General features: G+C 37.3%; 1 protein-coding gene across 1 annotated transcript in view; it reads right to left on the bottom strand.

Moving 5' to 3' along the window:
- The window catches only part of syt2a (synaptotagmin IIa), a 62,868-nt gene extending 42,233 nt beyond the window's left edge, over nucleotides 1-20,635 (bottom strand). Inside the window, exon 1 of the mRNA XM_067371286.1 lies at nucleotides 20,591-20,635. The gene's annotated coding sequence lies outside the window, so the exon portion shown is untranslated. The remainder of the gene's footprint in view (nucleotides 1-20,590) is intronic.
- Nucleotides 20,636-25,164: the final 4,529 nt, after the last annotated feature.

Genomic DNA, 25,164 nt, shown 5'->3' with positions numbered 1-25,164 from the left:
AAACAACAAAATTATTAAAATTTATATATATATATATATATATATATATATATATATATATATATATATATATATATATATGGCACAAGTGTGTTAATGAGCTTCACCTGGGAGGCGCACCGGCCTTGAGTCCCTCATGGAGGAGCTCCGGGAGCATAAAAGGAGGAGCGACTACAGTGAAGGACGAGAGAGGACTAGGCCTGGACTTTACGTTATGTTTTATTATGTTTGTGTGGCCGGCAGATGTCCGCGAGGGTCTGCTGGCATTACTTTCGTTTTGTTCTTTGTTTATTTTGGTATTAAAGTTATGTTGAACGTTCGCCGGTTCCCGCCTCCTTCTTCCTGTATCTACGAACTGTGTTACCATATATATATATATATATATATATATATATATATATATTAGGGCTGGGCGATATATCGCATGCGATTGTCACGGTTCCCTGATTACCACTAAATCGCAATATCGCATTCATTATCGCAGATGAATCGCCTTTGATAATGAACGCGATACTGCGTAGCATGTCAGTGAACAACGGTTCTGTCTATTAAATGCCGCTCCATTTGAAAGCAAGCAGGTGATGCCGATTTAGCAGTAATCAGGGAACTGGCTTTACTAGCGAAATGCGCGTGACAATCGCATGCGCGGTGTGTGTGTATATATATATATATATATATATATATACACACACTACGGGTGCAACAGTTCAGATTACTCACGGTTCGGTTTGTATCACGGTTTTTGGCTCACGGTTTCGGTACAGTTCGGTATGTGCTATGTTCAGGAAAAAAAATATTACTGTCAAATAAAAATAAAGAAAATAAGAACAAATAATCTTCACTGCATGAATTAAATAAAGATCAATCATTATTAATTATTAAGTTACTATTCAGTCATAAGCAACGAGTGATTTCTTTGTCTTTTGTTGTTTGATTAACATTAAAAACACATTCAGATGGCAGGAATGCAAGGGCTGCTGTCTCTTTAAGACATAATACACGGATATTGATACTGATACTGAACACATGCGTTCTTTCTCCAGTGTACAAGTTCACTTAAGACATAACCGTCTATGCTTACTAAAATACTCGCCAAGACGGGCATGTTGACAATTTTGTGTGAATTTGTCCATTCAAGCACACAGACTTGAAAGAGACCTCTATATTTGCATGCTGTACACGCGCTTCCACGTTTAGGGGAAGCCAGAATGTGTATCCATCGACAGAAACATACATTATCCTAAGTCTGTCTGTTTTATTTATTTTCTACAAACCATATTACAGATGCGTATGCATCTGTAGATATGAGATGAATCGCGGGTGCAAGTGCATGCCAAACCGAGTGTGCAACCTTTTCACCACTAATATATACAACCACTATATGAAGAGTTCAGATGCAAAACCCTCTAAATCCATCAGACTTCTTTTCTTTAAAATGATTATTTTTTACCAGGCTTTTACGATCAAGTTCAGGAGTTTCATTTTAAAGGTAATGATAAGGTTATTAACAAGTGAATTAAAATAACTTTTTTTCAAAAATGTCACTCTAGACAATTTATTGGTTTTTAACAAGTTAGATTTTCTTTTGCGTCAAAACCAGCTAAATCCACTTGTGCTTTTTTTGCAAAAACTTCTAAATCCACCTATTTGGGACAAGACATTAGCCTGGGTGCCAGCCCGAACCCCGCCCACAACATTTTTTGGACGGGAAGTTCGGTCTGGACTCGATCCATCGTGGAGTAATTATGCTCGGCTCCCAGAAGGCCGAACCAATCAAATTGCCAGGGCGGGCTTTAATCGATGATGGACAGGCTATCTGCGGTTACGTAACAACCCACGTCATCAAAGAGCGCTTGGGGAGTTTGATTGACAAGCGATCTAACCAATCAGAACGCCGCATCCGCCATTTTGTCCAACAAAGCAGTCAGGAGTTAGAAGATTAACATCGGTGGAGTTAAACTTGAAAAATTGTGCATATTGACGTCTTTCCGCGTTTGAAACAACATTCATTCTCATGTTCATTCATGTTTATTTGATGCTATAAATGGACTAGTAGGAAGAGATGATCGGTTCACGAGCCTCTTGAGCTGAGGCGCTACAGCAATCTGTCACGATCATGGTCACAACACATTAAAGAGCCACAAAACGGTTTTTATTGTTTGAATTTTAACTACATAGTTTGAAAGCTGGGACTTTGTTTAATATCATAAGTAACCTGCTCTGTCTCGTCTGTCGATGTGTTGTCAGTTTCTTCTTTGCTCCGCGATGTATTTTCCACTCTGTGAGGCGTGACAGCGCCACGGCTTGTCGGACAAAGCAACAGTAAGTAAGGGGGACGAGTCTTTGCAAAAGGTCAATTAGTTTACAACAATGATGGCTGTTGAAGAACTGAGATGTGTAGATTCCGCCATCGCGTCCGTTATAGAAGATATCGACAGCGCATTAATTTTAAAAGAGGAACAGAGGACCGCGATCAAGGCATTTGTCGATGGGAAAGATGTCTTTGCCGTCCTTCCTACGGGATTCGGCAAAAGTTTGATTTATCAGCTGGCCCCGATAGTCACTAAGAAGAGTTCTGTTGACAACTATGCGTCGCTTAACATACGTCACTTACTCTGTAGCTCTGATTGGTTGTAGATCTATCCAATTGAGGTCTTTCCTGGATCGGTTGAAATACGCCCCCATAATCAAAGCCCAATGGAGCAGTATCAGACTCATATTCTGACTAGAATTGAGTATGACCACGTCAGGCTAACAAGACATGGTAAATAGTTGAAAAATCACTAAAAATACAACTAAAAACCCTAAAAAAAGATGAGAACACTTATCACTTAAAAACTAAACATTAGACAAACCTCTTTACACAGGGATCTAACACGTCTCTTCTATTCAGCCTCCACTTTTTGCCTCCTCCATTTATATGGCACAGCTTCCATATGAGACAGAAGAATAGCATCTTGTTTGACTTTGGCGAAATAGAGCTGTTGTTTGATGTATAATAAATCCGATTCCTTCAAAGTAATGGCACTGCACGAAGAACTGTTATGAGTGCATGATACAATTGCGACCAAGCCATTTCCACTGTAGGCTATTTTGCTTTATGACAGGCAGAGTTTTGAGGTAAATAACGTTTTCTTCTGCCATTCAATATTAGTAGGACAGGCTGATCCATTTCCTCGTACTCCATCTCAATCTGAATCTGACTCTAAAAAAAAAAATCTCCTCAGCGCACCGCTATATTGAAACCGCTCGGAATCATATGATTCGATTCGCGCCTTCTGATTGGTTCTCGGAATATAGCGGCTTTTGCTGCCAAAGGGAAGTGGCGTCTAGAGGCTTTTGCCCAAAAACCGATATTTCTGAATGGGCTGACGCTGCGATTTAGAGGATTTGAAGCACGTGATTTGCTGAACGTGTACTACGTGCCGTAAGCATTCGTTCAATGTCATTATCTCATTTTTGACAGAGATGGCGTTTAGCGGCTTTTGCATCTGAACTCTTTATATATTGCCAAAAGTATTGGGTAGGCATGTGACGGTATCAAATTTTCATGTTGCGATTAATTGCTGAAACTTTAATCACGGTATACGGTATTATCATGATATTGAAAGTTGCAAAAAAAGTGTTGTCATAGTATAACAGGTTTAAGAACTCTTTTTGTAATAACAAAAATAACTGAATGTTTAAATCCAATAATACAATACACAAAAAATATAAAGTCAAATTTTCCAACAGATTAAAGTGCAAAAGAATTAGGCTATAAAGAACAACATATAACACTTTACAATAAGGTATCATTATTTAATGCATTAAGATTGAGCATCAGCTATATTTGTTACAGTAAGTATTATTTTTTGTTAATGTGAGTTAAGAAACACAACTGATCATTGTTAGTTTTATCTCAGGTCCATTAAATAAGTTATTTTGATTTTAGTAATGTTTTTAAACAGTAACTAAGAAATTAGCATTAACTAAGAATAATTATTGCTAATTATTGCTAAGTATTTTTCATTGTCAGTTTGGTAATAATGAATTAACATGTTAACTAATGAAGCTGTAATTGTTACTGAACAATAATAAATAATTATTAGGGCATGTTGTAGTCCAGATTAAAATATATGTTTGAGGCATTTTAAAAACTTCACCAGCGCAGTTGCTTTGTTTATGGGGTTTCCGGGGTAACCGTTGCACTCTGCTGTTCTATCAGCGCCCTCTGCCGTCAGAGAGTGAACGTGCACTTTCATTCAGCGCATCTCCTTCACTCATTCCGCCATGTGCTTCTCATGCACGCTTGTTTACATCTGAGCGTGTATTCTTTTGACGCAGAATACAATGGTGTTGTGCAATGAATGTGTTCTTAAATGCATTATAAAAAATTTAATAATTGGTAATAAATTATTATTTATGGTATTTTGAAATGCCCACGATAACAATATCGTGCATATTCATTATTGCGATATATCGCATTACCGAATATCGGCACAAGTCTAGTATTGGGACACCCCTCCAAATCATTGAATTCAGGTGTTCCAATCACTTCCATGACCACAGGTGTATAAAATCAAGCACCTAGGCATGCAGACTGCTTCTACACACATTTGTGAACGAATGGGTCACCCTCAGGACCTCAGTGAATTCAAGTATGGTACCATGATAGGTTGCCACCTGTGCAATAAGTCCATTCGTGAAATTTCCTCAGAACTAAATATTCCACGGTCAACTCACTGAGAAAAATTAATCATGAGGCTGTAAGTGTAACATAAAAAAATAATTATTTTTTACAAATAAATATTTGTTTGTTAATTTACTTGGATAACTTGAGTAGCTCACTTAATTTGGATTTGTAGAAAAAACTTATTTAGTATAATTATATATTGCATGTCTTATATTGAGTAATCTAGACAAGGCTTTGTAAACATGTGCATTTCCAACATACTATTTGAGTAATACTTACTTAAATATTTACTGCTGGATTTGGCTGATGCAAAGAACCCTTTTCACATGTGACGACGTATTTTTGTTTTATATAGCAACATAAATCTAGCAATTTTTCTCATATTTCATATTTTCAGTCAATTTTTTAACAGTGTTGTTGTCAACAACAGCCGTGACCGTTGTTTCGCGCCGCACCGCACAGCTTGATATGGTCACTGCGACGCATCAATGGAAACTTTACAAATCCCGCCCGCTGTTGGAAACTTCGCAACCGCTTGCATTACCTCAGGCACAGGGCATCCGTTTACTGTCTCATCGCGCTGCACCGCATATTGTTTACCTTGGTTTTGACGCGTCGCGATGCTCCTCGCATTGTTGTAATCTTGTCTTTATTTATTTAATTGTTTGGAAAGTCGTGGATTTTTTTTTGTTTTGCTACTGAAATTGAAGTACTCACTCAAAACGAGGATGTTTGCTGCTGTTTTTTCAATAGGCCTATATTTAAATTAACATATACTTAATTTTATTGTGTATAATCTATTTACTGGGGGATTTCTAGTTCCCAGAATGCTTTGCATCGGATTTAATTTGAAGAGAAAATGTTTAATTTGTTTATCTTCATGTGTTTTTAAGCAAGATAAATAAGTAAAAGACTCGTTATTATTGTTTAATGTTCTATTAAGGTGGGATTTAGAAAAGTTTTTGTCATGTTGGGAGTTTGGGGGTTACCGTCGTGGTGACAAGTGGAGCCTGACGTTAGGTTGATGACAGGTTAGCGTATCACGGCATGTGAAATAATTATTTAATAAATAATTGTCTGCCGTAATGTTATACGTAATGTTTATAGCATACTGCTCATTACCTTTGCCACAAACTTTACGTATGATTTATTCAGATCGTTTAATCGTTACCTTAGGTGAGTACGTGTATACTTAATTAAATAATGTAATTGCTACTCAATTTCTTAAATTTATTTTTATGAGAAAAGTTGAGTAGAAAATATTCATAGGTGCATGTAGAAGATATGTAAAAGCCAAGTGGTCAAACACAAATTAGATGAGTTCAAAATACTTAGAAGTCTGATGAAAATAGTTGCCTCGATTTTTTGGAGTAAAACCAAGGCAAGATTTTTTACAGTGCTGTTAGTGGTATCATAAAATGGAAGCGATTGGGAACAACAGCAACTCAGCAACAAAGTGGTAGGTCGTAAACTCACTGAGCGGGGTCAGTGCATGCTGAGGCGCACAGTGCGCAGAAGTCGCAAGCTTTCTGCAGAGTCAATAGCTACAGACCTCCAAACTTTGTGTGGCCTTCAGATTAGCTCAAGAACAGTACGTAGAGAGCTTCATGGAATGGGTTTCCATGGCCGAGCAGCTGCATCCAAGCCTTACATCACCAAATGCAATGCAAAGCGTCAGATGCAGTGGTGTAAAGCACACCGCCACTGGACTCTAGAGTAGTGGCGACGTGTGCTCTGGAGTGACGAATCACGCTTCTCTGTCTGGCAATCTGATGGACGAGTCTGGGAAGAATGGTACTTGCCTGACTGCATTGTGCCAAGTGTAAAGTTTGGTGGAGGGGGGATTATGGTGTGGGGTTGTTTTTCAGGGGTTGGGCTTGGCCCCTTAGTTCCTGTGAAAGGAACTCTTAATGCTTCAGCATACCAAGACATTTTGGACAATTTCATGCTCACAACTTTGTGGGAACAGTTTGGGGATGGCCCCTTCTTTTTCTAAAATGACTGCACACCAGTGCACAGAGCAAGATCCATAAAGACATGGATGAGCGAGTTTGATGTGGAGTAGCTTGACTGGCCTGCACAGAGTCCTGACCTCAACCCGATAAAACACCTTTGGGATGAATTAGAGCAGAGAGTGAGAGCCAGGCCTTCTCGCCAACATCACTGACTGATCTCACAAATGTGCTTCTAGAAGAACGGTACAAAATTCCCATAAACACACTCCTAAACCTTGTGGAAATATTAATTTTAGTAATTTTGTCATTAAGAGTGTAAATACGTATGCAAGGGACCTTTCATGATTATATTATATTATAATATATTAATTTTCATTTATTTTTTAATATATTATTACATAAATTATTATGCATAAAATGAACACTTTTATAAACATTGTATCAGATTGACATACATTAAAAAAAAGGCAAATTTACAATGGTAATATTCCTGCATTTAAAATCTTACATCGAAGACAAGAGGCACTCTTATTTCCAATTTCCATATGGTAACTAAAAACATCTTCCAGAACATTTATCACAGTTGCACTGTTATTGCATCACTCAGAGGGATTGTAAGGTGCTCGGTCACAGTAGAAACGTTGAATGAGGATGAAGATTGCAGTGGTGAGTGTGATTCAGAGCAGTGGAATCAGCAGCAGTCTGACCCGGGGCTCTTCCCAGCCTCTGCTGCATCATCCGCCTCCTTGCGCTCAAAGAGCTGTAGCTCTCCCTAATTAAATTGTTTTAATTAAATTAACAAGCATCACAAGCCAGACTCCAGCTGACCAACTTCAACCTTAGTTCAACTCATAAATCACTCAAATGATTGTATTCTGGGTTGCCGATAGGGCAGAAATAACAAAATGTCATGTTTGATTTTATGAAATCGTTAAATATCATGATTCTGTCCAGACAAATCTCAGGGATGGGAAGTGCTGACAGTTATTCAGTCAATCTCATCTTGTGTCCACTGTTGTACGACTAGATTTTTTTTAAATGCAGTTGCGAGAGTGTTGTCAGGATGCTGTGGCAGGTTTCTACATACCTTAAAAACATATGATTCAGGTTACTCTTTCAATACAATTATATGCAAATGTGTTGTCTGTTTAATCACCCAACAGAAGAAAATCATTAGATCCAGTTGCTTAACCCTGTAAAGCCTGACATATGAGAATAATCTATATGTTTTTAAATGGAATAGCTTATTATACCTATAGACAAACTGTATAAAAAATTGTATATGTGTTAATTGTTGAGTCAAATATCTGATACATCAGGCTTTTATGGCTCATATAATATGATATATTAAGTGAGAATATAAAGCTCATACTTAAGGAGGGAAAAAACAACTATGATACAATACAATTTGCTGCAGTTGCTGATATTTATATGACCAAAAAGTGATATAAAATCCTGATAGCTTGTAATGTAAATCAATGTGATCTTTATAACAGTATAGCAGATACTCACATCATGCACTATGTATCATAGTTTTATGAACAAAGCTCTGTAGTTTTTATTGTGGGGGCAAAACCTATAATGCAATGCAATACTTTGATTATTGAGATATGAACAAATAAAACATTCCTCAAAACCTGAGGTATCATATTTGATACATTTTAACAAGATTTTTCAAATTATGTCAAATGATGTTACGTCTTTTCAAAAAAACGTGAAACACAATCTTTTTACAATTATACTAAAAGGCCTTATTAAAAAAGTCAAAATTATCAATCAGGTGTCAGCAGGCATGTGGAGAAGATTTTTAAACAAAGTTTTAACCATGTTGAGAGTTCAGAGGCCTTCGAAATGTGCGTATTAAAGTAAGAGAACAGCTCTCTACAACAAGCTGCATGATTTGACATATTATTCATCCAGTTATGCAGTTTAATAAACAGTTTATATCAGTGACCTTTTGTATGAGTAATAGTGATGCTTGCCTTGGCAAACACCAGTAATTATGTACTGAGAATGACAGACAGTGCTGAATGTGCATTTAGTCATTTAAATATGTCAAAAAGTATTGCTTTTCAAACTGTAAAAAGACAATGCAAAGAGAGAGAAAGAGAGATAAAAAAAGAGGATGAGACAGCAAAAGGGTGACAGACAAATAGTCAGAAAGTATAAAAAGATGTTTAGTTCCACAGCATGAGCGTGATGTTTTTAGACTGGATTTTAATACAAACCAAATATTTGCTCATTCGGTAACGCAATGAAATATCATTGTATACAGAAAAAAACATCATACCTTTAGTGTTGTTGTTTTTTTGTTTTGTTTGTTTTTTTTTTGTTTTCTAATCTAAAAAGGTTTTCATCAAGCATAGTACACAGTATAATTTTTGTCTTGATTTAATTTTTGGCCATCAATTCTTATGAACACAACAAGTCGTGTTTTTTCAGCGTCTCGTTCCATGAGCATCTCATTGTTGCACCTCGCTGTCAGGCTATGAATGATTATCACCACGTACATTCTTGATGCAAATTGTTGTCTGACGAATTAGCAGACTTGACACCATAACCAATTAGAAAATGAGAAATGAGTTAGCACATTTGAGTTTAGTTGATACTTAAATGTTGCTTAGTCTGAAGAGAGACACACAGTAATGATAGAAAAACATCTTTTAAAACAAGATACTGTAACAGACAGTCCACTGAAGGCAAACAGAGTTGAATCCATGTGCTATTTATTAATAAATGGGAAACAAGATAGCAAACAAACAGAACTAACACCGTGTCCTAACCAGACACGATGCGACAAGCGAAAAAAGATATCTAGTTTTTGTCCTAACCAGCCGCGACGGCAACACACGAATATTCTATTTTAGAAACGGTTTCCATTTCTCTGCGACGTCGCAGCTGGAACAGCAACACAAAGTATGGCAATGATAATATAAAGTACTGTTTATGTGCTTTATTTAATGTTAAAAGTGTCTAACGTGAGTTTGAATCAGTGTTAATTTTGGCAGCCATTTTTGATTTAGTCTTAGTCTTTATCTTCAGATGAAAATGCTCCTTAGTCACATTTCATTCATTTTAGTCTTTCATATTTTAGTCTAGTTTTAGTCGACGAAAAGTCATCACATTTTTGTCAAGTCTTAGTCATTACTTTTAGTCAAACTACAGTTACCAACATTAATTTTGATAGATATTTTATATGTAATCTTTAGACAAAATAGTCATAATTTTTCTCTTTATACCAGTTTATTTAAGCTAAGTAACAGACTCTTAGCAGTAGCACTTGTGCAATCGTACTCCATGAGGGATTTAACATTCTTCTGTGTACCCTTTCTTTTCCACTTAGACTGCAGTTACACATTTCCATTAAAGCACAATATTTGCCTTCTTAAATTATTTTTTACAGTGCATTTTTTTTACCTTTATAAATACCTTTGTAAAATAATTAATGCCTTAAAATTTAAAAATAAATAAATAAATACAGTGATAAAAACGAAGTGATACTTTTAAATATAACATTAAAACTGCCAGTAGGTGGCAGTAAGTCACTGTTTTTATGAATGGATCACTGAATCATTGACGATTTGTTCAAAGCCACAGATTCGTTCACGAAACAACTTGTGTGCTGCAGTTCTGTGGCTTTCATAGAGCAAAAATACTGACAATACTGTTAATCACTTAATATTACCCTTTTGTTTGTTGAACTGTTGTATAAAATCAATATTCAGGATGTTATATATTATATTCAGGCAATATTCTTGCTGGTATAATATGATCAACATTAAAAACAGTAACTCGCAGAAGGGTATGGTTTTGCATCAAAGAGTTTTAATCTTTAATCTACATGCAGTCTATGTCTATATTTGTTCTTCATACTAGTAAGTACTAAATCCCCACTTTCACAAAGGTAACGTTTGTCGAGAACAGTAATGCAGCGCGATGCTGGCTTGTGTGGGTGCAGTCAGTTTTGACCACGAAAGATTAGGTAATTTGATTGAATGTCGTGTATATACGACATTTTACCTGCTAGAAATACGTTCAGTTTTCATGTTATTTTAAGTTAAAATGAACGGCACTTTTCGCGTATGTCAGTTAGAGAGCCACTGCTGGATATCAGCCTGCACTTTGGTCCCAGATTTAGTCAGTAAACGAGCAGTGCAATATAGACACTTTAATTTAAGTAGAAAATCTCAAATGAAGAGCGCTGAACTTTAGCTTGTCTGTGTTTTTAGATCCGCGCTTCTTGTAGAGAGAGCTCGTGTGCGGGGTTGCCAGATAGCAAAGATCAAGTAAAACGTGTTCTTTTAACAGAAAAGCTCTGATAGGGGGTTTAAATTCTGGAAATCTGGCAACCGTAAGTGTGACCACTCGTAAAGACAGTCTGTAATGTTTTGTCTCCTTTATTCAACAAAAACAAAAAGTGATTTCAAAAAAGTGATTTCAAAAGAGTGATTTTGGTCAAGTGTTTAGTCTTTTAGCCACATTTCAATCTTTTTTCGTCAACAATATTGCACATGTAGTTTTAGTCACGTTATCGTTAAATGACATTGGTGTCTTCTCTTATCGTCTCATCTTAGTCATGGAAAAAAAGGTTGTCAACGAGCATTTTTCGTCATAGGTTTCGTTAATAAAATTAACATTGGTTTAAATAACGTTCTGTGTTCCCAGCTTTTTAGCTGTAATGAATCTTGAAAATAAATAAATGGGCACAAGAACGTTCAAACTTGTCAACTCAATGCAAACAAACAAACATGTGTATTCTATGACAAAAGTTGGTTCAGTCACTCCGTATGTACTTTAAAGGTGCCCTAGAACCAGTTTTTACAAGAAATAATATAAGTCTAAGGTGTCCCCTGAATGTGTCTGTGAAGTTTCAGCTCAAAATACCCCATAGATTTTTTTAAATTAATTTTTTAACTGCCTATTTTGGGGCATCATTAACTATGAACCGATTCAGGCTGCGGCCCCTTTAAATCGCATGCTTTTGTCTCCGTAAATACAGTAAGAAACAATGGTAACTTTAACCACATTTAACAGTACATTAGCAACATGCTAACGAAACATCTAGAAAGACAATTTACAAATATCACTAAAAATATCATGTAATCATGGATCATGTCAGTTATTATCGCTCCATCTGCCATTTTTCGCTATTGTTCTTGCTTGCTTACCTAGTCTGATGATTCAGCTGTGCACATCCAGACGTTAATACCGGCTGCCCTTGTGTAATGCCTTGTACATTGGCTGGCATATGCAAATATTGGGAGCTTACATAATAATGTCCCGACTGTTACGTAACAGTCAGTGTTATGTTGAGATTCGCCTGTTTTTCTGAGGTTTTTTAAACAATTGAGATTTACATAAGGAGGAGGAAGCAATGGAGTTTGAAACTCAGTGTATGTCTTTTCCATGTACTGAACTCTTGTTATTCAACTATGCCAAGGTAAATTCAATTTTTGATTCTAGGGCACCTTTAAATAATGTTTAAATTGTGTAATATTCATGAATTTTACTAAGTAGCCTACTTGCCCATTTTATTGTGTCCGCTGTGCTATTGCCGAGAGAACCCGCCCACTTGACTTGACTTGAACGTGACTATAACAGACTTGACAAACTCACCAACAGTCGGTTACATGAACAAAGCTAGACAAAAGACAATGGGAACATGAGAGTTGTACTCAAGGGCTGCATCCGATATCTTATACTTCCCCTCTATATACTTGGTGAAAAACAGTATGTGACAAAAGAAGTGTCTGAATTCACAGTACTCATAAAAGAATAGGCAAAAAGTACTCAGATGACCTATTACTTTCGGCGAGAGAGTGAAATGAGGATACGATGGACACTTTACTATCCCATGAGGCCACAGGAGAGGATTTGTGAATGGCAGTGAAGCGTCAGAATTGACGCTGGTAGGTCATGTGATAATGACAAGATGGCAGATGTAGTATGTCCAGATTACATTAATACTAGACACATTCATACTATATACTCATATTAGAACATACTTTTTTAGCAGTTGTGAAGTTATTACTTATTTTGTTATTACAAAATAAGTAACTACTCAAGAGTATGTGATTTCAGACACAGCCAATGACTAATGACACACCTGGGCTGCGTTCACCCCCGACAAAACGTTGCAAAACGTTTTTTAAACTGAAACGGTGGCGCGTTGAACACCCTGTTGTGATGACGCAAGCGTTGCAACTATGGCAACTGAGAAGGACATTCTTTGTGTTCTTTTTGAAGAATTTTTGGAGCCTGATGAAGTCGATATAAATACATGTTTAATATTGCAAAGTACCCTCGATGTTACAGTCACTGCCCTTGCCGTACAGAATAAAAGAGAACATCCCAATCGAGTGAAGGGATTTGTGGAAACTTCTCATTATTGTGATACAAACATTTCAGGTGAAGGATAATCCACTTCTTACCTCCCAGACTGTGTTATGATCTATATTATTTTATTGTTTAATAGGCTTATCATTAATGCTGATCACTGTTGTTGTGCTATGATATTGTAATATTTACCATTATATAATCAGAGTATAGAAAAGTTTATTAAAGTGTACCTTCACAATACAACACCAAAATATATAAGTAAAGTATTTTTATGTTACATTAATGCCCAGTGTGCGAGTTGTCTCTTTAATACCGCGTGGTTTATATACATCTTGCCGCTGATTGGGCTGACATTTCTAACACGCCCACCAAACAAGAGAAAACGCATCTCAAACCCGTTGCACACCGTTTCCAGGAAACGTGTCGTTCAACCCGGAAAACGTAGCAAAACGTTGCGCACCGGTGTGAGCTTGAACGTGCCCCTGATCAATCAACCATGAACCAATCAGAACAAAACACATGAAGCAAAGGAAGCACGTGACAGGAAACATGACATTGATATATAATCTAATTAATATCTTTTGCATTTTTACTTAAAAATAAATGTAACTTGTTTTAAGGATATTTAGACATTTTCCCTGGAGAACAAGAGAAAAATACTGATTACAAAACAGATTTTTTTTTTTTTTTTTTTTTGATGCTGTGACTGCAGAGCGTATTTCTGTGCCTTAGCAGCACAGTCACAAATAGCAATGACAGCAAGCAAATATGAAAGACATAGAAAGCTGAACACAGACCGGCTATCAGCCGAAACACAAAGTGACAAAAAAAATTAATGGAAGCTATAACCACCATTACTGTCAAACGCAAGAAGAATGAGAAGAATCTAAACTGCTGTCCCAATAAGACAGAGGAGCTTACTATCAAAATCCTACAGCTCACCACATAATACCAGAAGATGTATGAACAGGAAGTCCTGCTGTAAAAAACAAACCATCTGAGACAGTGTACACGTACTAGACACCACACACTCGGACATGGACTGGCTGAACACTCCTTGTTCTCCACCAAGGGCAACAAGACGCAGCATGTTTTCATCTTTATTTATTTATTTTTTTTCCTGTTACCGTAAGAATATTCATTAAGACTGTCAAATGATTACAAACTTTAATTGAATTAACTTTAATTACATGATATGCCAATTATTTAATTAAATTGATCACAATTAGTCACATAATTTAAATTTGTTGAGTTGGTTTGATGACATTACATTATTGTGGCCGATTAAATATTTCAATATACATTTAGAAGTGGCATTTAAAGTCTGAGGAAACCTCTTTGAGATTCTGGAAAATCTGAAACTTTCTTGGATAGTCTTGTAAAGACAAAGTGAAATTATGATGTCAAGACAAAAATCCTCATGGCATCGGCTCCAGCTCTGTTCTCACAATCCAGAATTGATCCCGGTAATGTTACTAGGGTCTGATATCAGGATCAAATTCCCAGCTTGCATTCACACAGAAAGCTCTAAAGGGCACCTATTAAGAAGGAATTAAAGGGCACCCATTATGCAAAATCCACTTTTACATGGTGTTTGGACATAAATTTGTGTTGGCAGTATGTGAACACAACCACCCTTCAATGATAAAAATCTATCCACTCAACCATTAGACATGCCATTTTGATTCTCTATGCAGTGTGACGTCACACTGCTCAGGTTCCGCCCACGGTTGCTGACTGACAGTCCTACATTACCATAGTTTCCGCCCTCAGCGATTTGTATGCTGTCCGCCATTTTCTCCACGCTTAAGCAGCTGTAGTGACAAGAATTTCTCATAAGCAATTCCAGTGTTCTGCGTGTGTGAACAGAAGACTCTTCATTTTCTCCCAACATCTGAGCCACTGAGGATGCAGTGGATTAGTTTTATTTTTGAAGATAATGCACCCCAAAATATACCTAAAATCATGTATGTCTGCGCAAATCATTTAACTCCAGACTCTTTGTGAACGAGGAGCAATACAAGGCAGGCTTTGCTAAAAAGTTGTTACTCAAGGACAGATCTGTACCAACTGTTTGTGATCCTCCAGAAGAAGTAAATGTCACACTGTTTTTTTTTTTTTTTAGGATTTTTGAGTAAATCACCATTTCAGTCGATGTGTCTGTTAGCCAGTTCCACACCAAATGTGGACAAAGCTATTGTTGTCTTAGAGACCATATGTCTGTTGTCTATTTTAAACCTTATTTATATACTTTATAACCACATGTTTGTAAAGAGCAGTGTAAAAGGTGATGGTCATGAAAAACTGTATTTTTTTTGTAAAGACAAGACATTAAAAATATTATGTTTATTTGCAAAGGCCAGCACATTTATCCACTAACCGTTCAGAAACATCCATTTTCATTCTAAAAGTTGTAACTTCTTCCTGAGTCTCTCCATCAGACATGTCCGACTCCGTTTTGAACAATGTAAGGCTGAACATGTTACTGACAATCCTCTTTATGGCTGCTTGAGATTCTCCAATTTTGTTGTTGTTGAGCAACTAATGTGTGAGCTGTTAAAGCTCTGCCCTCTTCTGGAAAGGGGGCAGGGAGCAGGAGCTCATTTGCATTTAAAGGGACACACACAAAAACAGCGTGTTTTTGCTCATACCCAAATAGGGGCAAATTTGACAAGCTATAATAAATGATCTGTGGGGTATTTTGAGCTGAAACTTCACAGACACATTCTGGGGATACCAGAGACTTATATTACATCTTGTGAAAAGGGGTATAATAGGTCCCCTTTAAAGCCCAGTGTGAATGTAGCTTTAGGGGCCATTCTTGCAATCCATCTTTCTCCACAAATGGCTATTCAAAATTATATGTGCATTCTGACAAGTTTTTCATGCGTAACTATCGATTTAAGTAAAAAAAAAAAAAATAATAATAAAAAAAAGACAAAATACTTTTAGTTTAGAAATGAAAACATGCATCATGTGACATATTAAATATTCAATCACAACTAAAATTGAAAAAAATATCAGTAGTGTTTTTTTCTAATCTCTTTGGTAGGTTAAGGGATGTTCCTACAACCCATGCTCAAACATACGCCCGTATTAAAAACAGATCTTGTCCTTGGGCATTTCATTACTGATGGTTGAACATTTCCATTGGAACGCCATCTGATTGAGCTCAGTGAGATGAAAATGAGTGTTCCCCCGCACATCACAGCGGCTCCAGACCGCTCTGTATGCCACTCAATGAGGTATTCTGTGGCCCTTGGGCCGAACTGGACACGCAAACAAATGCGAGGGTGGAAACTATTCAAAGACTACAAAACAACTGCTCACATCACATATACTAAATCAGCTCTCAGATTTGTAGATTACAATTGAAATGTCACAAATAGTAATTTCAAATCAGTGTATGACTTTTACTCAAACAAATTTGTAACACTGTTGTACAACAAACATCTTCAGAAACCACTCCAAATATAGCTCCGGGTGGACTCCTTTAACGTGTTTCACAGGCTTGTTTTAGCCTCAGCGATTTATCCTCAGGGTGAAGCTGCTGTTCATCATTAATTACGAATTGTATCTTTCATTTTATTGTCACCCCTATGGCTCTTCAATTAAGCAGCTGTTTTTACTGAGGGCAATACGGCTTCACTGCACCATGACAAACAGGCTCACAACCACACCCTCTTTTTAGAGATACACATTAGCCAAAAATTAGTTTCACACTGGCTTCCTCTACTCATGGATGGTTGTTATGATGCAGATATGGCCACATCTGAGGTACCACTCCTGGGTAGTAAGACTCTACCACCAAACCAGCACTAACATAATAATTCAGCATTAGCTCAGGTAGTCTAATTAGAGTATGGTGTTACCAATGGAAATGTCATGGGTTCTATTCCCAGGAAATGCATGTTCATAAAAATGCTTTGGATAAAGTTTTTGCCAAATAAGTGAATGTCACGGTTCAAATAAATAGGGCTGTGCAACAAACTCAAGCTCCTCTTCTCTTATATCAAAACTCTCTGAAATTTCTCTTTAAAACTTATCCTTTTAGACTTATAATCTGTGACCGGTGATTTGTTTTGCACTATCCTCTGCACCTCCGTGTTCGTCATTACATTGTGCGTCAGGTCAAAGGATACTCTTCCGCCGCAAATCGACTTTCGCATTCTGCATACAGTCGTCTGCCGGAAGCTAGTTATTTGAATTTATAAATTTATAAATATGGATATTTTTCTCTCAAAAACGCATCGCTTCGCTTCAGAAGGCCTTTATTAACCCACTGGATTCGTATGGAATACTTTTTTTTATGGATGGATGCATTATTTTTGGATTCATTACGTTGCCCCCCATCCACAACCATTATAAACCTTGGAGGACTAAGGATATTTTTAAATATATCTCTGATTGTGTTTGTCTGAAAGAAGATTGTCATATACACCTAGGATGGCTGGAGGGTGAGTAAATCATGGGATAATTTTCACTTTTGGGTGAACTATCCCTTTAACTAATGTTAACAAATTAGATCTTATTGTAAAGTGTTCCCGAATAATCTTTCAGCTGTATTTGTCCTTACAATAAAAGTCGGTGGGGTCCTAATTTTTTAAGCTCATTGGTTCTTGTGTATCACGTGACTTGTCATGATGTCACGCTCTGCTCATAAAGTGGTCATATTACCTCAGAATACTTGGGTTAAACCAATGGACTACTTTTATGTCTTCATATTCTATTTTGAGCTTTAAACTTTTCTATTTCTATTTCTATTTCTGTTTCTGTTCTATTTCGAGCTTTAAACTGATAAAACAGCTGCAAAATTCTCTTCTTTCTCTCCGGCAGAAAACAGAAAGTCATACAGGTTTGGAATGACATGAAGGGGAGTAGACAATGTCAGACTATAGACTTTTGGGTGAACTAAGCCAAGGCAGGACGGTAGCATGCAAAACACTATTTTATGGCTTCTGAAGACTTGTAATATAGAGAATGGCTGTTTTTATTGTACATTTTTGTCCTTTATGCAGCTTCACAATCCCTGGTCACCATATAAGAAAAGAAGCAGTCTGGAAATTCTACTAAAATCTAATTTTGTGATCACAGGGTTTGAGGGAATGAGGGCAAGTATGATGACATGGTTTTCATTTTTTGGTGGACTATTGCTTTAACTTTATAAGAACACTGCTTTTTTGATTGAGTTTGAGACAGAACATTAAGAACACGACAGTGATGGTTTCCAAACTAATGAGCTATATCATGAAAGGAGGCATTTCTCCTCATAAAGAAGAAGAGAGGGGCATTCCACAGTGATTTTGTCCTTTTTTTCTGTCTGAATTGACCTCTCTAACACAATCCCACAGGGCAAGTTTTAAATAATGTTCTCCTGCCAATAAAAGCTATGATCTATTGTACTACTGACCATCGCTTGTGTCTTATGTGTAATTCATAATATAAAACTGTGATGCGAGCCCAGATGGGAGAAAGTGTCCATGATGATAGATGACACTAGCTGTTTTATGGTTTCTCTCCGATTTATTATTGGTTAGCTGCATACTGGGCAAATACTGTTTTCTTTTTACATCATCAGCTTTCAGTACATTCATTTTTATTTTTTTTATTAATTATGGTAACAATTATTTTAAATACATTAGTTTAAAATAACTGGGCCGCTGACAGAAACCATAAAATATAGATAAAGGGCAAAGTTAACTTGACATACTATCTTTATCATCATAGACACACAATACACAATTCACTGCAGTTTCCAGCTGAAATGAACACTAGTGACAGTAAAAAACCAACAAATTGTTTTCCTTTTCACACAAATTTTGATTACAGGGGCAGATTATTGATTAATAAATACTTATTTTTGTGCAGTTGCACACTACTGTATTATGAATATAGTGCATTAACCTTATAGAACCACTCATTGGACGTTTCATTTTCAAACTTCCGAGATACTGTAAAAAGAACAAACTTTGAAGATGTAAAAATAAAAATGTGAAAAGGACCAGTTTCCTCTGGCAGTTTCAGATCTCAACAATATTTTCAATCAGAATTCTAAAATCTCAGTGTGAACTTGTATCCATGTATAACTCTAACTGAACACCAACATTTATCTCATTTGATTCCATTGTATTGTACCTAAGGATTTTTGGGATGTTCTGATGTTCCTCTGTAGCATTAGAAGCATGGTAATTGACCATGTAGATGTCTTAATCCTTCACATTACGTCTAAAACACATTTGGACATACACACTTAACACAAGCACCCTAAAAATGAGCAAAAACAACCCAGCAACTTCAATGTCTAAAACCAGAGTGATCAGACAAGCTATAAAGCACGAATATACTCAAAACATCTTCAAATTTTCCCTTATATATCTAAGCTCAATGCCACACTGTACTGTACTCCATCTCAAGGTCTAAAGCCTTGATGACACAGCATTTGTCCTTGAGAATGTCCCTTCCTTTTGATCCCCAGTCCTCTGCAGGAGAATCCCAAGAGAGCGAGAAAAACGCTTGCCAGAGAGAAAGAGAGAGAGAGAGAAAGGGAGCGAGAGAGCTGCCGAGCATCTAAGGAAGTTCCCTTTTCATCCCACTGTGTCCAATTGACACTTCTAGCATCCAATATAACCACTAACTCAAGCGTCTAGCAGACACACAACATAGAGCAACCAATGTGACAGGAAATATAAAATCAGTTCAATCTTAGAGTATTTGATAGAAAACAACTGCTGGATTGTCCACTATGGAAATATCTGAAGAGTATTTTTATGTTTGACAATAATGTTATCATCAGGTTGAAAGCAACAACAAAGTGCATTTAAATGACAGCAAACAGCAGGTATTCAGCTTCCAGCCTCTCTTTGCTGTACCGCAGAGCTCTTTTAATGCACTCCATTGTCTGTGGTCTATCCCTGTGATCCGCTTTTACAGCAGCCGTACCACTGAGGCGCAGCATATTGTCTTGCCGCTGTTCGGCGATGGGGAGGAGGGTGTCGTTCCCATTGCCCCTCCGGGGAAACGTGGCAGCTGTCAGCGGGACTGACCTTTGGAAACTCTCCAGGAACCGACCTGCACCCATCATGCACGGACAGAGTAAACACCCACCCGCCAACAGCTTGCGGCTGACTTTGCCCTTGCGCACTGTTCTGGGACCAGCTTCCTGTGAGGGGTCTGTGACTCCAGCCTCAGTGAGGTGTGACAGAAAGCTGACCCGAGATCAGTGTGCAACACAAGTTCAACTAAACTAACATATAAAATCTGGCAGACTGGGACAAACACTCCAAGCTCGGGACCATTGCATCACTTCCCAATCAAACATCTTAAAGCATCACTAGGGATCACTTTAGAGACCACTTTTCTTCAGACTCACAAAAAGCCTATTAAAGATGCTTTAAAAGAGTTACCCAAGACTAACATACGCATGAATCACACTGCAGTACTCTAGTATTCAGCGAGGCCACTCTTGAACGGGCTTCCCTCTCCGCTGCACGATTAAGTCATAACCATCTAGTGCCCTGGACAATCTTTCCAGCATCCAGCGCAGCACAGCCCACCTTCCCATATCCAGATCATCCCATTTCGCAGCACCTTTGAGAAGAAAACACACTGAAAAATCACACACCTGACTGCAGTGATCTCCTCGGTCCTAATCCTCAATAAGCGTCTGGGCCATACACCAGCGAGGCACTTAGGGGTTAACGTTTCAGCGGCGTGCGGATGTCTCCTGCTCGTGCTCTTCCATCAGCCCGAGAAACTGCAGTCATTCCCCCTCTCCACTCGTTACTGCAGCACTACACACACACACTCCAGTGAACACACACGTACACCCCTCCCTTCCTTCTGTGCGCTTTCTCTGCCACTTTCTCTCTCCCACAGAGAAATCCCCCCCACCCCCCCACCACCAAATACACACACCCTTTCCCTCTCTCTCCATTTTTCCTTCCCCCACCCTTCCCATTCCGTCCTCTTCCTAAGCTGCCTGATTGGAGATGCTGCTCACACAGCTCTGCATACATCCCGCTTCTTTTCTCTCATGTCTCCATCTCTCGCGCTGTGGGGTAATCAGCTCGGGTCAGTATGAAACACAGCCTCATCAAACTCGGTGACCTCAAAACACCCTGTTGTTTTTCGCTTAAATGTAGGCTGTGAGACTGTAATATACAATACTGAACTGCTCTCTGGACAGAGGAGGGAAAATGGAGCGACTGAATGAATTTATAAAGAGGGGGGCTGCAGAGGTTTTGCTGCTCACAATATGTTGCAGCAGAGAAAATGAAAGACAGAAGAAAACCATAAAGATAGGTGTGAGAATAGCGGTCAACTGATATGTAAGGGATAATGTAACTCACTATACATTATTCCACTTATAACATGACAACTTGCCTAATAAATAAATAAATGGACATGCATTCAGGGAGCTGCGTATTAACAAGAACAAAATGATCAGCGTGTCAGTACTAATGAACCATAGCTATTATTTTTTTTAATTAATTTTATTTAATTTTAGTATTTTATCCATTTACATACATGTGATTTCACCATTAACCAATATTAGAGAACCATGAACATGAGAATGTGTCATTAAATTATTAAAATATTTTTTATGTTATATTTTTTGTCTTTTTTGCCTAGCAGATCTATACAGGTGGAGCTGGGGAAGGTGGAGAGTTTCTGAAAGCACACTGCAACTGCTTAGCAAGCTCTGACCAAGCATTTGAAGGGTGAGCAGTAAACTCATTGGCTACTGATAAAGCAGGAACCAATCAGCTGTGCTCTGTAGAGAATGATGTGATTGCAAGCACATTGAGAACGGAACTATCAACCTCTACCATCTAGAGTTCCATGACAGAACTTTGTGAAATAGTATTTTTATTATTATTATTTTATTTTATTTTTGGTTCTTTGCATTCGTTTAATTATTCGTTAAGTTTATTTACAATTCACAAAATGTACATAAAATTCAGCTCAGCACTTTTCTTAAGAACCGCTTTTGATGATACACTGGCTGATCCTTGATACGATCGCTGACAGCAACGTAAAGTTGATTCTGCGCTGATTTGATCTAATATTTGATGTTTTTAAAAATGTTGTAGATGTATGTTGTAAATGAGAATTGATAAAATGATTGACTATATTTGGAGACAAAGGTCTTACTAATGATTTTCAGTTTTGTTCAAGGTAAATAAAGCAATGGTTTTTCAATAACAGAAGAATATGTAAGTATGGTTTGGGGTAAACAGCGCATTTGCTGTTGGGGCAAAAAGCATAATAATTAACATGATAATAAATAGCTGGCTGGCTTTTCCATTTGTTGACAGGACATGGTAAAATTCTGATGGTAATTAACATATTAGGTTGGGTGTCCACCTTAGAGATAATCACTGTTATAATGAAACTATTATATATTTATAAATATGGTATTAATAATATTTATTGATTTGTTACTATTGTAAAGCTATATTAAATTATTATGGGACCTCATTCAATGCTTACAGAATCTTTACTTTTTTTTAAATAAAAATAAAATTTAGTTTCTGTATTTTTAAAATGATCATTTTTATGGCAGTATATTTATTGAATAAAAAATAATTATTTTATTTATAAAATGAACTGAAAATAGTACAAACTGCTAAAGTGGTTGTTTTGAACAGGTTTTAACTTAGACATTATTAAAAACATATTACTTTAGCTAAAGTATTTGTGTAAATGCTGTGTCTTTTACCCCATGTGTGAGGTAAAAGGCCTTCCTTGCCACCAAGATTTTTAAACAAAACAAACCAAAAGCTGTTTTTTCCATCAATGTTCAATAAAAACATGTATTTTTCTTCAATCATACACTATGGGAGTAGTGAAAAGCAAATTTTTCTTAAGGTGTGCCTTTAGCCCCATTGTAGCCTGTTTTATTTTTATGCAATATTTATTCAAAATTCACTTCAAAACACTGCACTGGCAATTTATTGACAAGGCTGTGCATATTTTAGAACTGACACTAGATAAAATGAGCACTATTCAGCCACAGGGCACATAATGTGCTAACTGATATCCATATGAAGTCATGTTTGTTATGAAACCATATGTGGGCTCATAGAGAAAACAATTAAAAAGGAAAACGTGATTAACATACAGCCATCCTCTGCTATAAAAACCTGCCTTATAGGTAGCTTTTGATACATTATAATTTGTTTGTCATTTGGTCAAATATTAAGTGGAGCAGCTGGACTAGCAGATGGTGGAGACGTGGTTGAGCTGGTAGAACATTTGATCAAGTTAGAACTGCTACATAATCTTGAACCACCAAGCCACCATGTTTCAAAACCTAACATGCAGGTCTACCTTAAAATGGTATGACCTGGTTTTTCAAGCTAAGCCCATGACAAAAACAGTCTAGCAGGTCAACCAGGTCCACACTTGATGGTTAAAGGTGCTAAAGAGGATCTTTTCGTCGACTGAGAAACCAAAGACTGTTACTGAGTTTTTGAAAGGAGCGCATGCGTAAGAACAACCCCCCCTCCTTTCGAGGGAACGCCTCCCAAAACTCGTGCACGAGTGTTTACCACCGGCATTCGCTGTGTCGTGTTAGTGGATTCATTATGTTGGACTCACCGCAGGTAACTCATAATCTGCAGTTGTTACTCCTGTCTACGGACAAAAACATCGCATGCAGCGCGTGTGGAGTGTGGAAAGTTACTGGAGCGCGCAGCTGCGCACGTCTCTCACAAGGAACATCATGGCAGTGATTGACAACTTCAAGCCAGAGGGCCAATAGTTTACGCGATGATCGCGTAAACGATTGGCTGATGTTTTTAAGGCCCTACCTCGTGCACAGATGATGTATATTAATATTATTACTTTCAGTGCACCTAATAAATAGTCTTTTATCAGTTAGTAAAGACAGTTTCAAGTAATATTGCAAAAATGTATAAAACAAAACATCCTCTTTAGCACCTTTAAGACATAATCTAGCTTTGACCAGCTACAACCTAACCAAAAAAAGATGTTCCAAAAAAAATGAATGTTAGCTTGAGGCAATACTGAAAATTATTTATTTATTAATGTGCAAAATATTCTCCAAAGTTCCTAAAAATAGCCAAAAACAATCATTTTTTATATATAACAATCATATTATATATATATATATATATAATAAAATTGCACTATCCATTTTGGACTGGAACTGAAACTAGGCAAAATGACCACTTGGGTTAATCACACACAGGCACAATTATCAGTCTAAACCAAATATTGATATATAAAAGAACCAATATTCACTGTAAAACACTAAATAATGGGTTCACTAGTAAAGCAACTCTGTGGCCTCTGTGACCAGAGCTCTAAAAAATCCTTAATAATACAGACACTCAACCTATATTTCAACATATGCATTGTATACAGTATCATTTCGTCAACCTCAAATCAATGCAAAAGCATTTTTTTTCTGCAGCTAATGGAAGCACTGAAGTGCTCAAACCCCCTCATTATTTGTGACTGAAAATAAAACGATAGCCGTGAGGTAAATGTAATCAGAGAAAGATGTACAGTAGACAATTCCAGGGTTTAAGTAGTGTTCCCCAGCATTCATTGCTGATGTAAGTGTTAATATGCACACCAGAGTTAAACAGCATGGGACGGCGTATTCATGTTTTGCCTGTACTGTGTGTTGGTCCACTGTGATTTCAGTCTCGGCCCCCCTGGAGATCGACAGCTGGAGACTTGCAAGGCTTTTATTACATGTCACAAAAAATTACCCATCTCCCTTAAGTGTGGCTACCTCCTTCAGAGCTGATGAAAATGAAATCAATAACGCCTCAATCACTCTAAGCAGGAGAAAAAGGGATGGCCTTTTCCAGTCCTCCACCTAGTCCACTGTGAGAGCCGGATCGTTTGGCCCTTACACACTGTCAATATTTGTTGCAAACACAAGTACAAGATTACGGGGAGACTTGGATTCTTTTAGAGGGAAAATCTTGGAATGGTTAAAAAAACTGCTAACTGCTACACTCAAGTGTCTCAAAATTGGCAGACTACATTGGAAAATAAATATGTATGTTAGCATTTCAACATGTCCTTTTTGCCTCAAAGTCTTGAAGAGATTTGAATGGTGCAAAACAGCCTTTGTAGAAGCTATAAGTGATGTGATTAAGATGCTTTTAGGAACTAGCCCTTCAGTGACCACAGAATATTGACTGATTCTGGATC

The sequence above is a fragment of the Chanodichthys erythropterus genome, chromosome 20, assembly GCF_024489055.1.
Source record: "Chanodichthys erythropterus isolate Z2021 chromosome 20, ASM2448905v1, whole genome shotgun sequence".
Lineage (NCBI taxonomy): Eukaryota > Metazoa > Chordata > Actinopteri > Cypriniformes > Xenocyprididae > Chanodichthys > Chanodichthys erythropterus.
Note: the sequence above shows the minus strand (reverse complement) of the source record. Positions and strands in the feature narration are given on the sequence as shown.